We start from the raw sequence: 14,780 nt of genomic DNA, 5'->3' as shown, positions 1-14,780 counted from the left end.
TCTGAATTGCATGTCATCCATCTTTGGACCCTTCGGCGACACATTGAATACCAAAACATTCACGGTATAGACATGGAATAAACATTTCTCTGTTTGGCATGTCAGTGGTTTTCCCTTAATTTTTCGAGTACTAGATATAAATCATCTTCAAGATCTATTAAAAAAATTAGGTTGTCATCAATATATACTATGAGAATTATTTTATATATATTCTCTAAGGGTGTAAGTTGTGACAGATTGAAAAGCTGCCGGTGCATTGCATCAACTGATCGTCATCTTTTGATATTCAAACAGATACAATTTTGTTCTGAGCGCTGTCTAGCACTCCTCATCCTCATATACACAAATTAGACAATAAGCTCCTCTCTGATCTATTTTGGTAAATATTTGTGCATCCTTTATTTATCTAATAGGACTGAAATCAAGGGAAGAAACTAGCAAATCTTAATGCGTATTTTGTTTAGGGCTCTATAATCAATACACGTAGGAAGATTTGCTCTTAGTTCACCATGAAGAATTAGGGTGATGATACAGGAGAATGGGGGTGTCGGATAAATCCATTTGTCAAAGATGTATCCAGGTAGTTATTTGTGTTCAGCCTTTTTTTCAGTGAGAGCATAGATTTAAATTCAAGGAAGTTAGCTTTTTGCTCAAATCAATATGACTGTCATATGGTCTATGCAGTAGTAATTTTTCAGCTTCTTGTGTAACACATATCTCGAAATAGTCATAATATTTCTTGGGGTTGTATTTTCATGTTCTTCAAATTATGTTGGTTCAAAAGATGCAAGGAGGGTGGCTGCTTGTAGATGGGTATCCATGAACTCCTCCATCTCATTCAAAATCCCAAACTTGGATACTTTAAAACAAACTGAAGAGGACAAATAAATTGTACCATCTTCCTAATCTGTATATGGGTCATGATTGGCTAGCCAAGGAATGCCCCAAATCAACTGAGATTGTGGTTTATCAATAACATCAAATGATAGTTTTTTTATGTAAGTATGAACTAATAACTTGCATGGGAGCAGATAATCTGTCCTGAAGTACGGGATGTATTGTGTACAAATCTGAACTTTTCTGGTCTTTCTTTCACTTGGAGTTTTAAACCTAAATGTCAAACCAATCACCCAGTCTCTAAAGTTTCCTGTAGCTCCTCAATCAATTACTGCTGTTAACTGTGAAAACATATGTTCATTGTAAGGATACCTCAAGGCAAATATAGGCTGTCCCAGGTTGTAAAATATTTATTAATACTTCTTTGATGAGATTGTCCATGGAAATGCTGTTCAATGAATCATCCCTTACTTTCTCTTACCAATTTCATTTCCCACCCAACTTCATTTTTTTTTTTTTTTAACATTGGTTAAGAAAATGTTTGTTTGAGACACACTATAAACATATATAGTTTGACCTTTCCTTTTCTTCTTTAGTATGCGGTGGATTAGCAGCACAAATCTGCATAGGTGATAGAGTGAACTTGTTCTCTAGGGAAAGTTCTGTTAGTCCACCTTACTCTTTATTCAATTCTTCTTTTCTCAATAGTTGTTTGGGACTATGGTGTAGTTTTATGGTTAAATCAATTAATTCTTTGATATCCTTAAGTCTATCTGGAATTGGGACACTAAGGGCCAGATTTAGATCTTTGCAGTACTCCAGACCTCCACCATGATGAAGTTTACAAGTACTCCAACGAGCTGACTGCTTCCCATCTGCTATATTTGAGATGTTTGCTGGCTGATCAACCATTTGCCTTGACAAACTGTTTACTGTTGTGTTACGGGTTTACGCTGTCTATTTCACAGTTCTACTGGCATTGTCCGAGCGGCAGGTTAGTGACGGAATGAGTCAGAATGAGTCCTTCGTGGGACACATTCAACATTGTACTATTCTTGTGGCTTAGGATGGATGGTAGTATCATACACATGATGTGTTTGTGCTAATTGTTGTCAACTGCATACTTTTGAATGTGTCACTAAACACATCACCCACTCCAGCTCCCTCCACCTCCAAAAGCCACTCCTCTACCACCCCTTCTACCCATAGGTTCTTAAAATTTAAAACATCAAAAAATTTGAACTAAATCAATCATTACATATTATTTAATTTTACAAATAAGAATTTTGTTTTTGTGGTAATATACTTAAAAAGTGACAAAGTAAACACATGTGCATTGCACATAAGAAAAAAAAATCCAATTTAAAAAATGCATGAGTCCAGAGCACATGCTAACAGAAATGTCAAATGGGGAAAAAAGTAAAAAGGAAGCTTACCATCAATTCCTGTGATGGCAGAGTTGAATTCTTTGTGGTCAGGTAGCAGCAGCAGAGGAAGGACTTGGACAATAGGGTTTCTGATAGAAATGGAAGTGGAAACATAAGAAAAGGTAAGTTTGTACCTCATATCCTTTTAATACAACCAACTCAGGTTTGGAGGTTTAACTGCCACAGTTTTCTTGACAGAAAGACACATCATAATTGGCACTGTGGTGAAATTGGCTGAACTTCCGCCAACAGTCACTTTTGCTTATGATGCCCTTGACGTTGAGGGAAAAATTCTGGTGGAGTCAGCGGCATTCTGATGGTCCTCCATCCATCAACATGCCAATGGCTCAATAGAGTGGGCAAACCGCCAAGTAGCCGGATGTAGAATGGGACAAATAAGCAATGGTGGGACCAAATCTGCAAAGATCTAAATCCGGTCCTAAATCACTCATTTAAGGCTCTATAGAAAATAACAGTTCTTTTTTTTTTCCAAAGACCAGTTCGATCCTCATACCAATCTTTGAAATCTCTTAGTTTGCTTTACGTCTAACAGCTCATCATCAACACTGTGTGAAAGTGCATCAATCAAAAATTATTTTAAGTTCCTTGTTGAATTTTTCTGCATTGCAAAATAATGGACTATTTACCGCCACCAGAACTAAAGCCCAAGAAGGTGCTCATTTGGCATGTAGGATGACATAAAAGCAACCTCTGACTTGGGTGTATGAAAAACACTGGGTTCACATAAAAACTGCAGACAACATTAACAAATGTTCCTGATTTCTGCGATTTTTCGCCATTGCTTGCTTCAAATCTCCCAAAAAGCATTTCAGACCCACACAAATTCAGGGGCAGATTTATCATGCTTTCATGCAACGCTCTACAGCAAGCCAACCTGCATGTAATGTATAGGGCAGGAATGCATCATATTTTCCAATATATACGGCACGTTCCTGCCTGCGTTGTTGAACAATATGATGGCTTGCTCTAATGCAGGCACCCTTGCACGGTGGTGGCTCTGGATTTAAAGGATTCATGTCAGAAGGTAACATTTTAACCAGGATGAGACTGGTTGGTCAGTCAGATCCACGCTCCATTGCAATAATCATCAAATTGCACCTAGCACCCGGTATACCAAGACCCTTGACTATCATTTGCATGTTATACTTATTGACACTTTTCTGTGTGAAAAATTTAAAATTCATATCTCCGATTCTCCTTATTGGATGTTTGTCAATTTGGTGTCATTTTGTCAATAACATTTTAATCTATTTTTTCTATTTGGTTTAGGATATTTATTGTTTTGTATTTTGACTTTATTACTGTTTGGTAATGAATAAATAATGTACTCATTACCACCTCAGTTACACCAGTCTGTTCTGTGCCATAGCTACCATGGTGTTGAGTTTAGGTTTATTTAGTGACTTTGAGGGTTCACCTTGACAAGAATTGTGATTTTTCCTTGAGGTTGGTAGTCACCCATCACAAATAATCCAATTTCTTACAGACCCATTGCTAGTGATACATCTCTTCACATGCATTCTCTCTATTTTCCCACCTGCTCTTGCTCTCAGCTTAGAGAGGGGTCTTGCCCCAACACATATCCATGCAATGGGAATGTTATTTACTCTGCTGAACGAACTCTACCACACTACATTTGGGCCCTCCTCCTTTAAATGATGTGCTTACCTTTTTGTTTCCCTGCCCCAAAGGTTCATTAGAGAGAGGAAAAGCAGAGCATGTTCTCTAGAACATTTAGCAGCCTGGAAAGGAAAAGGGCTTGGAGACAGATGGGTTAGCTTCCTAACCATCCAATGTACACTACTGACCTGCCAACAGAAGCTGGCTCTTTCTCAACTGAACACATGCTTAATTTTTGCATCCAACCCTCATCCACACCCTGGAGATTCAAATGGGATTCACTGGCAATGGCAGTCACTGGGTCTCTTGAGTCTCATCCTACCTTCACAGTCAACATCAGTTTGTTGATATGAGCACCTCCAGGTCCCAAAAGATCCCCATTACCAGAAGAATCGCCAAGGGTTTCATATTTTCTCCTGTCATCTTTAACCTCTACATTGAGGCCCTTGATGCTGTGGTCACAGATAACAGCATCAAGGTTCATCAATTTATCCCACAATACTCAACTCTACTTTAAAGTGTCCTCTAATGCTGCCATCCAGTACCTCAGACACTGTCTACAACTCATCCACACCTGGACGTTGATTACCTACTTGAAGGTCAACCCATCCCACACAGAATCATTGTTGATTTCCAAGAACAACAAGTAGGAAATACTACAAACCTGGCTCAACGACACTAGCCCTGACAGATTTGAACCATATGTTTCTCTGAATGGCAAATCACTTAGATCCACCTTGAACACTAACATCACCCACAAGTAATCCATTGCCAAAAACAACAGATAGCCTAGTACCAGTTATCTCCTCTAAAGTAAATAAAACAGTTTATCCCAGAATGTGAGATCAGAAATGCTGTTGAAGCTATTCTAGTCTTGCATCTTGATGGTGATAACACCATACTCCTAGCCTTCCCTGCTTCACACTTGTTAACATCAAAAAGGAGATCCTACACACCACAATACGTCCTAGTCAAGGCTGGAATGATCATATCCAATCCTGATGGAACTGCATTGCCTCCCCTATCTGAACTACAACATCTTTAAAACTAGATGCATCATTTACAGAGCCATCATGACCAGCACCCCTGCTTACCTCAAGGACAAGCTCACCATCCTGGTGGCTCAAGACATACCCACAGCCAGGCCACCATCAGACGAAATGGAAGGCAGCAGGCCTTATCCTTTATCCATCTTGGATCTGGAACAGCATTCCCTAATCCATAAGGACCACCTGACACTGCTCCAATTTAGGAAGGAGTTGAAGACACACCTATCTAAAAGCACCACATAACAATGTGATAATAACCTGACACCTTGTTTACTATAAGCTAGCTTTTAACACTGTGCAACACTCCACTGTCCTTTTGGCTATGCTTGTGCTACACAAATACTCCATATATAGATGGATACATACATAGATAAATACATAACTACAAACCTACATCAACACATACACATCCCTTCATTAGAGTCAGGACCTCCATAGTTAGCATTAAAGGTCCTTAGACAATTCATACAGGACTTTGATGCAGTACACATTATCCCCACAAATGCTAGCCAAGTTAACATTTTCCTGACAAATTTCCCTTTTCCTATTTATGTTATCTCGTTTTCTTTGTGGCCACTGTGCTATCTTTTATATTGTTATCTCCAATTTGCTTATTAGCGATTTTTGAGGAGTTTAATTTGTGTTAATTCTAGTTTATGGACTGATATCTTGCATTCATGTCACACTGAAGATGGTTTTGCCGCATCTCATCATCATCAAAACCACTTTATTTGGTAAAAAAACAAAACATAAAAGTACATTGAATGTCAATAACATTTTGAAATAAATTTTATCACTCGGCTTAGGCGGCATAAAACATTTCAAGATCAAATTTCATACATATACAACATAAAAGAATTACCAGCAATTCATATATAGCAGCATGTTTCCCAAATCCAACTTATTCAGCGGAAACTAAGGTATAAGGGCAAAGGTTAAGACAATATTCTTTTGATCATTCTAAAACAACCAAATTACTTGTCGAGAGGTAACTTCTTTTCCTATGCCTCACTGCAGCTACTCAATAGCTGGCAATATTAAAGATCTCCCAGGGATCATTCAGCATCTGTAACTATAATAAAGCACGTTTAACCTGCATAAAAACTTTTCCCTTTAAAATATTGATTAAAAACCTTCTACAGATGTCGCTAAAATGATGACAAAACATTATAAAGTGCATAGTATCCTGGGTCGAAAAAGTATCACATGGGCATGGCACTAAGTCGTTCAGTCTACACCAACCCTGTGAATCTGCTAGTAAACAATGGATAAGATTAAGAAGAAATTTGGTTAAAAGAAAGCCACAAATAGGCTTGGTGACAAACATCAAATATGGTTCGATCTGTGGAGAGGTTTTTAAAAGATAGTATGCTTTCACGGGATTGTTTGATTATCTCAGCCGCCTCCCTCTCTAAAAACAACTAGTTTAAAAAAATTGTTTTAACCCACACCAAGTCCTCTTTCCTTATTTTCTCCGGGGAGTCAAAGAGTTCAGGGTGCCCTAATTTGTTTAAAATTGACTTAACATATTGTAACCATGGAATGCTGCTGGCTCTCTCCATAGAGACACAATCCCTGGCAATTTCTTGATTCAGCTCTAATTCTGGGTTTATCCAGGTCGTTGGCCAACAGACCACCGGGGCCAACCTTCTCAGATCAGAGACTTAACAGATAACTAATTCTTGATGTATTACATAAGTGGGGGTAGATTGAGGGACTGACAAGAGGGACTTTAAGAACTTTATTTTTCAACTATCTAAAGCCCCGCCAGCGGTTTGTATCCCCAGATAGGAGACCCATACCTCGCAATAGCTATGCATTTAGACCTATAAATAGTAAGAATGGCTGTGATTGGCTTGGCACCTAGTCGCTGAGCAAAGCCATGAACGGCAGCTATAGATCTTGCAATGGCGTGTTTTTAGGTCTCGCTGAGCCCCAGCGCTTGCGCTGGCTCGGAGAGACATTTTATAGTTGGTATTTTCAAAGTGCTGCCGTGGCCTAAAGCCTCAGTGCACGTGAACGTGCACGCGCGCAGCGCCATGTGTCTTTCCTCGGCAGCACGCGATCGCAATCGCGATCACTTTCACTTTCGTGGCCGAGGAAAGTGGCGAAAGCTTGTTCTATTTCTTTGTCTTCTTGTTCTTGTTCTTTTTCTTCTTCTTTTTAGTCTTCGTCTTCTAGTCCTCTCTTAAAACGTATTACTAACCATGTTAATGATACTCATTTTATCAGCCTCGAAAGATGAAAGGCTGAACATACATTTACAAGTATATGTGAGTGCATAATTTGTGCACGTTTCATGTTTAAACCATGTAGCTGCTTTTGATATATGTTTGTGTATAAATATATATTTTAGTTTTATAACGTATATGTTCTTGTACAGTGTGTGCGCTATCGATTAACGTATTTACAACCTTCTGGATTTTATCCAACAGGCACCTTGCAAGCCGGAAATATTATCTCAATGCTGCTGGAAACATTACAAGTCTTAGAAGGCAAGGTGCTGCGGGACAAAAAGTTGTGTTATTGTGTGACACCTGGCATGAAGGGTTCTAGCATTTAAGTCTTAGGGTGGCTGTTTTTTTGTTTTGTTTTTACTTGCATAAGGTGTGCTCCTGGGAGTACTGACACTGCAGTTCATCGGTCTTTAGGGAGATCCTTAGACCTGGCACTTAGTTTTGGCACTTCTTCTTTTCTGTACAATATACAGAATTAGATTGAATTTTATTTTGACAATACCCCAGCCTGCCACAACAAAGGAGTGGACTGTGTTTGCCCTGGACTGTTTGACATGAACCGCATCCACTTACATACCCCTTTTCAGTTAAATAAAACATATTATTACCAAATCCTGAGTTTTTAAAAAACCAATCATATAGATTAATCCCAATATCAACATGTGACGTACAGACAATGCTCACTCACACCAACGTAGCAGGTGCAGTGGCCAATGAGCTGCCTTGCGGGTTATATCGCGAGTATACGACGATATAACTAGTGCTGAGCGATTCGAGACAAGGGCACAGGAAGTACTTTGGAACTGCCCACATGGACGGAAGCAAGGGCCAAAGAAGGGTTGAACCATTTCGGAGCATTGTAAGTTTTAAACACTTGCATCTGCTGTTAATACCAGCAGGAAGTGTTGTCAGAAGTTCTATGAAACTGTTTCCTCAGCTCCTGTAAGTGCCGCTGCTTATGAAGGCTTGGCAGAGCTTGACCCTTGTGTGCCTCTCCTGTTGGCGCCTGAAATATTCCTTCCCGTGCTTCGACTTGAGGTGTCTTCTCAAAGTCAAAGTGCTGATGGGGTAAAGTGCTCTCCCTCCCTGCTCAGCTGCCGCATTAGGATTAGGGCACGCCTCCTGGCATTCAGCTTTTTCCCACTCCTGCGATGGCTGAAGGTCTTCTAGGGATCCAGCCTCTCCCAGCAGCAGATTCAGAGGAAGGCCCCGCAGTGCCTTGATGCGCGCTGTCTGCCACTGCAGAGCTGGGAAACGGAAACAGCAGCCATGCGAACTCCTAACTGCTCAGGTCTTCTGCTCCAGGTAGACGTGCCGCTTGCCGCTATGACACAGCCACTATGTGAGGTGGTGGGGGGCTACCTGAACTCTTAGCTAATCTGAAGCTCTGAATGCTTTAATGTGGAGAGCAATGGGACCCTCACTACGAATGCCACACCAAAAATCAGCTTCAGGCCAGGCTTTTTATTTAAGAGTGCGATTTTATTTTGTTTTTGGGCCATATAGACTGTGGCTATGTCCTCTAATGGTGGCTATGTCCTCTAATGGTGTCCTCAAGAGACATTTGAGATGCCATCAGTAATGTCATCAATGATGTCATTTAACATGTCATGCATGATGTAACGTGTGAAGTCATAAGCAGTGCACCAATGGCAGTGGCACACGTTATAGTTAGCTCAATAAACTGTAACTGATTAATTTCATTGTTTTTTTTTAGTTTTTAAATGTTAGTTTTTGTATTATTTTAACCCCTACTATGACACAACTTTAACCTTTGGTTTTTCATTGATTTTCAACTTTTGTTTAACATAAGCTAAAATCTTATTACCTTACCAAACAATAGCGTCACCTTAACCATAATTAAATATGTTATACAATTAAGACATAAATAATTAATAATTTAGAGAAAAACATAATTTTAGGCAAAATAGTGTGCAGGCACATACCAGTTGAAACAGTGCCAATCCAAAATAATTGATCCTAAAATTGTCATCCTGCATTATGGAAGTTGAAATTGTAACACACACCTTGGGAAGTCACATCAAAGTACAATGGAATACTTGCGAAGCGTTTAACACTAGACCCCGGGTCATATTTACAAGGGCATTGCGCCATTGGAGCATGAATTTTTAGGATGCTCTGGTGGTACTACGCCCTGCTCCATAGTTACAAAGCTGCGTCAAGCCACTTGCCATGGCTTAACGCTGCTTTGTAAATATCATGCCCTTTCACACAGATATCTATGTTCCACCACAACACCATTGCTTTTTGGCACTGCCGCAGATTTACAAGGATGTGTAAATCTGAGAAAGCGTGAAAAAAGAATGCCACTGAATAGCAGGCATTAGATGCACACAGTGAGGAGAAATATTTTTATTTCTCCTCATTTTTAGGTCTCGCCTAGCTATTGCATTTGCGCAATTGCTATGCGAGACTCTAGTAAGGGGCATTTAAAAGTGCTCCCAAAAGTGGATTGCATGGCGAGCACGCGCACAATCACGTGCATCGTGCCGCCATGCAATCTGTTTGGCATCGTACTTCAAAGGGATGGCTCCCCCGCCTGGAATGCGCTCCCCCGCCCCCGCCAAGCACGCACACAAATTTGCTTTCACTTTGCAGCAGTCTATTGCCTCCTGTCACACACGTCCTCCTTTCTCAGTTACAATCATCTGGAGCATCAGCAGCCTTCGTCTAACTAAACTCACTTAGGGCCACGCATTTGGTGCTCCGAGTTTCTCGGTGTGCACTTAAACTGCAACTAAAACCCACGCAAGTCTCATGATATAATTAACAAAAACTAATTTATTCATACATAAAAGGCCATTGCCGTAAAATTGACTACTTAAAAAGACATCTGGTTATCCCAAAGGCGATTTACTAAAGATTTTTTGTCAAATGAGCTCTTTTAAACAAACTCACTTCCTTCCCAAAGTGAGAGGCATATCCCCGTGAAGTTTCAATTGCAATTTTTTTATGTACTGGAATTTATTTGCTCGGTTCTTTCCACCTAAGCAATTCGTTTTAAAGCCTCAAGGTGTTGTTATAAAATATGAACAAGGCAGAATGTATTTTAAATGTTTATTCCCTTCATGTCTTCTGTTGCGGTTGCAAAGCATCATCTGTTGTTGGACTTTGCTGTTTGAAATACGCAGACTGATTGCAGATCTGTCCAGGAGGGACCCCTTAACCAGTCTTTGGATTTCTGATATTTGGCTTCACTTTATTGGGGTGAATGCTTCCTGCAGCTCACTCCACAGCCCCGCCAGCAATTAACCCCGGCAAATAACGTGTGTTTCTACAGCATTCTCACAGAAATGAGGGCGAGAGAAACTTGCCCAGCTACGTTCTCCCAGAATCACTACTTGCACAAAAGAGCAACTGGACGTAAACAGGAACAAGCATTTGCAATGCAATAGGTCTCGCATTATAAAAGTGTGAGCAGTTGGCATTGCTAAAAATAATGCAACACTAGCTATTGGCTTTGTAAATGATAATGGCATTTATTTATGTGTTTGTTTTATAAAATAGATTAAAAACGGCATTGTCATGAACAATGCCAATAGCTTAAACTTTTGCAAATGCGAGACCTATTGCATTGCAAATGCTTGTTTTGCTTTCTTTTGGGCAACCCATGAACCTCTCTATACGAATAGTACCCCCTGGTAAGTAAAGGAAGTCACCCTAGATGGGTCTACGCCTTCACAATAAATGGTTTTAAACTTTTTTGTTCTCTGTCCTATAATCCTTAATCCAAAAGCCTCTAGAGCCCTACAGCTGTGTGTGCCAGCAGTACTGCGCCATCCGCATATAGGAGGGCAGGGATAGCCCTACCCCCTACACGTGGAGTATCTAGACTACCAGAGCATAAGGAATTGTGTAGGTTATTTATATATATAAAGTGAAGAGCAGGTGAGCCAAAATGCAACCCTGACAAACGCCTCTACCAATGCTAAAGCACTTTGTGCATTTTCCATCTTGGCTGACTCTCCCTTGCAGAGATATCCTTATGTAGGTCGGCCAAGAAATAAACTAAGCAGTGATCTCTCCCGATATGACTCAGTATGGACCATAGGTTCGATCTATTTACTAGAACGAACCCCGAGGATAGATCCATAAAGGCAAACTGTAAAGTCCCCTTTTTGGCCACTGTATATTTCCCTGAAAATAAATGCAAATTCAGACACTGGTCTAGAGTACTCCTACCTTTTCAAAAACCATATTGAATATTTGTTAAAATGCCTCTCTTATTAAGCCAATCTATAAATTTACTTAAAATCACTCTCCCTAATACTTTTACAGCAGAATCTATTAGGGATATAGGCCTGTAACAGCTCGGGTCACCTCTCTGGCCTTTTTTAAAAACCGGAATGATAGTAGAGTATGACCAGGATATCAGGAATCTATGCTGACTAGCCACATTAAAAATCCTAGTTAAAATTTTTGCACAGAGAATTGGATTTTGTTTGTATAGTTTGGCAGGGACGCTGTCCGGACCTGTGGCCTTATTACTGGTCATTTACTTTATTGCTAGCTCAACTTCTCTTTCATTAAAGACCACTAGAAAGGAATTCAAGTCATGGTCTAAGGTGGATCCCAGCTCGGACGGGACATCATATATCTATTTAAAATGAGAATACCATTGGGCTTCTGTAATATTACATTCTAGGGGCGAGTTATCAGTTCCAGAGAAAAAGGGTTTATTTACTATTGCCCAAAATCTTGAACTATCCTTAAGGACAGTGACAAGATTTTGGTGTGCTTCAGAACAATTACTGTCAAACTATCTCTTGCCCATTTCTTTGCGTCTTCTGCTAGGCAGGGTGAGGCCTGTCACCACCTGAGCCCAAATTCCTTCTAACGCTTTAAGTACCTCAGGCCTCAGGTTTGTCGGGTCAAGACAGATGCCGAAGTTCACCTCTGCATAATGCCAAAGGTCCTGGATTACTTTAGTCCATTTTAATCTACATCCTTGATCAGAGGGTTTTGGCAGGTGTCAGTGAAAGGTTTCCCATACTTGCCCTTTAAGCCAGTGCCCCCCAACACAAGATGGACAGGAATGTGGTCACTGAAATTAGACCACTGTGCGTTATATGAAACCACCTGAGATGACAGTACAGGTGAGATGAATACATAATCTATTATAGAGTCCCTTCTTCTTGCCTTAAAAGTAGGAACTCTCGCCACACCAGGATTTGTACTAGGTTAAATGAGGTCTACTACATTCAAAAGATCCTCCAGACATTCCCTTTGCTGCGTATGCTCAAAATGAGAATTAAAAGAAGTTGCGGGCCCTAAAAAATCTGCAACATGGCAGTTCATAGTACATAAATGAATATTAAAATCGCCCAAGATTATAATAGCATAAAAAGTGTTTTCTTCATTCTATAATCCTTTAAAAAACATTTCAATTTACATAAATGTTTGTTTAGAAATGTACTCTCGAAAGAATTATACAAATTCACAATCAACAGTTTTGTTGTATTAGTAGAGGTAATTTCTATCACTAGACAATTACAAGAACCGACGTCCACCCTACGGTGGGTTCCTATCAGTGTAAGCAAAATTAATTATAGAAGACCCCCTTTGCTCTACCTGCGGACGAAGGCTGAGCGGGCTCACCATAGGACATATACCCATCCAGACAGAAATTATTTTCCATGTACCAAGCCTCTTGCAGACCCACAATATCATGTTCTCTAAGAAGATCAAGCGACCTATGATCATCTTTTACTTCTTAGCCCTGCTACATTCCAGCTAAGAATCTTACAATCTAAGTTTTTACCCTCACTGGTTCTGGCAACCCTGGTAATATCACATTGTCGCGTTGAAAAGTGCAGCACCATCACCGTACAAGAGCTCAAATAAACATGGCTCTCAACTGGAGTGTAACTTTTTTTCCCCTTTCTAGTTCAATTATTTGGTTGCCATAAAAACATGAAAGGAGCTAGGACGCATACCTGTCTTACTCCCTTTGCATGGTGGTGGGTGAAGACATTTTTTATTTAATTTCACATGCAGCCCCACTTTGATGTATAATTCGCTTATGATGTGAGTCACTAATCATTCCACCTTTTGACTCTTTCTCATACTCAGATTCACACAGCCATGCACTATGAGAAAATCCAGACTAGCCATACCAATATGAGCTGAATAGGTAAATAAAAAAATAGAGCTAAAAATGCTTTTTTTAAAGTCATTGTACAGTCGAAACTAATCCTTCCAACTTTTGATTCTTTCTCACATACGCAGACTCACACAATCACATGTCCACACACCGTGAGAAAATCCAGATTAGTCATGTTATGAAGAAAGACGTTCACTTATTAAATAATACCTATTTGCCGATTTCTTTTAAAAAAGCTGTACAGCACTGTGGCTGCTGTGCAGCATGGCTACAATAAAAAAAAGAAAAGCCCTATTTCACAGTCACTGCTTCGTTTAGAGGCATGCAGCAAAACTCTTGCTTGTGCCTATAAAATGATGCAAAATTTTTCGATAAATAGTATACCTCTGACACCATTAATCACACGTTTTTTATGTCAGCTAGTCTATTTAATGACTGCGATTGATGACATTTGTTTCATTTACTTGATTTGTTTAAACAGTATAAACACTACTTCATCTCTTGTGACACATTATTATATACAGTGACATATATATACATTTGTACAGTGACTACGTGAAGTATCAATGAATACAATTACAGTGAATTTGAAAATGTACAAAAGATAAATCAATTTAACATATGAAACAATCAAAAAAATCAATTTTTCATTAATTGTATGTCCGAAATAAATTGTCTGTGAGGACTTTTGGCTAGTTGGGTCCTGTAGTCCCGGCTATAGTTGCGGTCCTGAGCAGAGTCAATTTCAAGACTCAAAAAGTTTATTGGGGCATACTTTAATTTATTTTAATATGTATGCTCTGGGGGGCACTGTTATAAATTACTTTCCCCTTCTACTACTATTGATCTCTGCTTTTTTTCGCCGACGCGTTTCGACCTGTAACAATGGGGACCTGTGTCTTGGTTCTGAGGTCGTCTTCAGGGCTGTTCTATAGATGGGGTTCGGACTTGTCTCGGCTCTTCGAACGTGTGTGATCCCTTGTTTGTCTTTATCTTGCCGTTCTGCTGATGGGCTGCCGGCTCAAATGGGTGATTTTTGCTCTGACTTGTTTCTCTCTTTCGCAGTGTCGGGTTTCTGTTTTAATCTCTGGGGACTCCGGCGTTGGTTTCACGGTCTCCGCTGTTCTCGTGTTTCCGGCATTTCCAAGGTTTGAACCTTGGAAATGCCGGAAACACGAGAACAGCGGAGACCGTGAAACCAACGCCGGAGTCCCCAGAGATTAAAACAGAAACCCGACACTGCGAAAGAGAGAAACAAGTCAGAGCAAAAATCACCCATTTGAGCCGGCAGCCCATCAGCAGAACGGCAAGATAAAGACAAACAAGGGATCACACACGTTCGAAGAGCCGAGACAAGTCCGAACCCCATCTATAGAACAGCCCTGAAGACGACCTCAGAACCAAGACACAGGTCCCCATTGTTACAGGTCGAAACGCGTCGGCGAAAAAAAGCAGAGATCAATAG

The 14,780-nt window shown here is 40.1% G+C and overlaps 1 protein-coding gene across 3 annotated transcripts in view; it reads left to right on the top strand.

The window, feature by feature from the left end:
- The window catches only part of LOC146809663 (sulfotransferase 2A1-like), a 552,792-nt gene that overhangs the window by 526,300 nt on the left and 11,712 nt on the right, over positions 1-14,780 (top strand). The window lies entirely within an intron of this gene.

Source organism: Triturus cristatus, chromosome 7 (genome assembly GCF_964204655.1).
Source record: "Triturus cristatus chromosome 7, aTriCri1.1, whole genome shotgun sequence".
Classification (NCBI taxonomy): Eukaryota; Metazoa; Chordata; class Amphibia; order Caudata; family Salamandridae; genus Triturus; species Triturus cristatus.
Note: the sequence above shows the minus strand (reverse complement) of the source record. Positions and strands in the feature narration are given on the sequence as shown.